Genomic DNA, 3,836 nt, shown 5'->3' with positions numbered 1-3,836 from the left:
ATGGACGATTGCCGTCAAGGCGGCACGCGTCGCTCAACTGCACTTGCACCACAGCCTCGTACAAGAGCCCGAACAGCCTGCTCTTCGTCGGCTTCTCCGGCTCCTCGCCCAACACGAGTGGCCGCGACGTCACCTCGTCCCGCGGATTGCGCTCCTGCCTCCGCCTGCCTAAATCAAGTCCCTCAACCGAGTACACACAACGAAGAAAGTCCGACAATTTTATTTAGCATAGTTTTATCTATTGTAATAGAGGACCCAATTCAACAACAACAACGAATTCAATGCCCATTTGAATACTGGCGTTTGATTCGCTAATAATCAGCCAATCCGTGCGCTCTGTGACCATCTCAGCCAATCAAAACGATCATGACGACATCTGTTGGTCGCCTTGCCAGCACCCAGCAGCCACGCGACAGCACAGCGGTGTCATCCTGCTTGCCAAAAGCGCTCCAGAACCTCGCACCAAAGCGAGACGATTCCTTACGCAACCACAGAGCTAATGTACCTATATAGAGTGCCAAGGATCGGCCATATCAATGTTACAGGCGTCGCGAGAGAGCGAGCTTCCCCAAGAGGTTCGGCGCATGGTGCCGTTGCACGGAACGCAGCACGCTGCAACATGCCGACAACAAATAGTGCAGCAACCCAAGTACTGAGTGCTGGTCGTTTCCACGCCGCATACAAAAATACGAGCACGAAAGCTTTCTTCCAAGCATGAGACGCCAGTGATGGTCGTCGTGGTCGAGTGGCTTTCGACTTGTCAAATTGCATTTCACCTCGTCGCCATGGAGTCGCAAATGATGCAGCTCGGCATGTTCTCGTCGATGCGCGCCAACAAGACGGAGACAGCCATGTGCATTCTCCTCCCGATCGTGCTCAAGCAGCTCTACGACACCGCCGGGTCCATCTCGCTTGGCGACTTTGTCGACAATCTACTCTCTGTGTTGTCGTTTGGCCGCCGGTCGACGCTGCGAGTCATCAGTGCCAAGCACTACATGGCGTCCCACGGCCAGATTTACGACGAAAGCGACATGAACTACATCCTTCAGCGCGCGATCGCAAACTACTTGACCAAGCACATGGTCATGGCGCACAAGCCGTCGGGTCGGTACCAGCTCGTCGAGGCCCTCGACACGGACATTGTGTCGCGTCTCGGCGACGACGCGCCGAATCCCAACGGCCGCGACTACTGGGACACGCGGGAGCTCGACGTCGACGTGACCATTCTCACGGTGAACGCACTCCCGCCAATCGGCGAGTGGATCGAGATAGAAGACGGGCTCTGGTTCTACCACGACGTGTACGAAGCCGGCGAGAGCGGTGGCGGCAACAGCAACCAGCGCAGCATGAAGGAGTCGACGATCACGTTCAAGCTCCGGGCGTCGGGTGTCGACGCGGGTGCTCGCATCGACACTTTTGTCAACACGGCCTTTCAGGCGTACCAAGATGCGATCGTCGCCAAGAAGCTCCGCGACAAGACCCGCTACATGTATGTGGCGTCGGGGGGCGCATCACCGCCGGCGGCATCGTCGTCTGAGGACGATAGCACACCGTCGGCCCCGCTCTTTAAGCGCTACGCGTTAAGTGACCACAAGACGTTCGAGAACCTCTTCTTCGAGACCAAGACCGCGCTTCTCGATCTCCTCGACACGTTTACGGCCAAGAGCGGCAAGTACGCGATCCAAGGCTTTCCGTACAAGCTCGGGTTTCTGCTCCACGGGCCACCGGGCACGGGCAAGACGAGCCTCATCAAGGCGATCGCACAGCACACGAAGCGCCATATCGTCAACATTTCGCTCGCGAATGTCAAGACGAACCAAGAGCTCATGGACTGCATGCTCGATTTGCGCATGAATGTGCCGGGCGAAGACATGCCGGTCAAGCTGAGCTACGACAAGGTGGTGTTTGTGATGGAAGATATTGACTGCGCGTCCGAGGTCGTTCACATGCGCAAGGACTCGCCGACCAGTGTCCCGTCCGACGACGAAGACCGCATGATGCTCGACGCCGCTGTCGCAGCCAGTCTGGCGAGCGCGGGTGGCATCAAGTCGATGACCAAGTTTACGCCCCAAAACAAGCTCAACCTCAGCGGCCTCCTCAATGTCCTCGACGGCGTCGTCGACACGCCGGGTCGTATCCTCATCATGACGTCCAACCACCCGGAGAAGCTCGACCCGGCGCTCATTCGCCCTGGCCGCATCGACGAGCAGCTATACATGGGCGCCATGGACGCTACCCAAGCCACGCTCATGGTGCAGCACTACTTTGCGACGACGTTGACGGCAGACGAGACGGCCGCGATTGCAAGTGTGTTTGCGAACGCGACGACCGATATTTCACCGGCGCAGGTCGAGAACCTCTGCGCCAAGCACCGTCAACTCGACGACTTTTTGGTGGCGCTCGAAGACCAGCAGGTAAACAACGTCAAGGACAACAACAGCCACATTAGAAAATAGTCTGCAGCCACATACTTTAATACTAGTACACATAACTCAACATTTGCGTCAACAATAGATAGATAGATATGATGTTTATTCACGTCAACGAGCAGCATGCCACGATTGGGTCTTATTAGAGGATTTTCGCAACTCATTTACTTTTGACTTTGACTTTACTTTTGAGCTCTTCTATTGAATTTCAACGAAGATCAAAACGCGTATTTCGCAAGCCCGTTGAAACTCAAAAGTAGTTTGTGCCGGATAAATGTACGGATACGAGCACGCGGCTGCCGCCACCAGTTTCGTCAGGCCGATGCGCAGCAGGGACGGGGACGAAGAGAGCGGCTCTACTAGCCAGCCCTCGCAAGCATCAGCGTCCAGGTCGCAGTTCTCGCCTCAAGACGATGTCAATTTGTGCCAGTGCATGAGTGAGGTGCAGCCGTGGCTTGCAGAGCCGCGCGGCATCATGCAGCGATGGGATCAGGTCGCCAAGAACATGCTCAAGAACCCAGCTTGCCGCGTCGTTAAGGACGGTCCACAACTGGTCCACAGCACTCGGGATGAGTCGATCCGCGAGTTACTGCAACTGCGAGATGGTGAAGCGGTACCGCTCGACGGCGGTGGCATCGTCGAGAGCGAAGCCGTTGACAAAGTTGATTCGCGGCGGGGGTCGCTGTATACGGAACAGACGATTGACGCGTAGACGCTGTAAGATGCGCATAACTCGCACGACGTCACCTCGACACGCGGCATAGAGCGCGTTCACGAAGTTAGCCGCTTGAGCCGAGCTCAGTGGAGCCTACCATCGATTTCGCCGAGCGGCCGCCGAACGCTTACGGATACGACTGCCGGATACCGAAACGAGCAGTCCCGAAAAGTCAAATGAACGTTGACTTTTTGGGCCCATTTGCTCAACGTTGACTTTCGCCGAAGTCGTGGACTTTTTTCAGCAGCCAATCAAATTGCAGAGAGCGAAACTCAAAAGTCAAAGTCAAAAGTAAATGAGTTGCGAAAAACCTCTATTATTCTAATGCTCTCGGTTGGGGCTAGGTGTGTTGGCTGGAATGCGCTGTTGTTGAAGTGGGTCGTCTATTACAATAGATAAAACTATGCTAAATAAAATTGTCGGACTTTCTTCTTTGTGTGTACTCGGTTGAGGGACTTGATTTAGGCAGGCGGAGGCAGGAGCGCGATCCGCGGAACGAGGTGACGTCGCGGTCACTCGTGTTGGGCGAGGAGCCGGCGAAGTTGACGAAGAGCAGGCTGCTCGGGCTCTTGGATGAGGCTGTGGTGCAAGTGCAGTTGAGCGACGCGTGCCGCCTTGACGGCAATCGTCCATTGACTTGGCAGCGGTAGGTCGGCGCGAAAGACGCGATCGTTCCGGACTCGCCAGGCGTT

The sequence above is a fragment of the Saprolegnia parasitica genome (assembly GCF_000151545.1).
Source record: "Saprolegnia parasitica CBS 223.65 unplaced genomic scaffold supercont2.43, whole genome shotgun sequence".
NCBI classification, from domain to species: domain Eukaryota; phylum Oomycota; class Saprolegniomycetes; order Saprolegniales; family Saprolegniaceae; genus Saprolegnia; species Saprolegnia parasitica.
The sequence above is the reverse complement of the archived record's forward strand: the minus strand, read 5'-3'. Positions refer to the sequence as shown.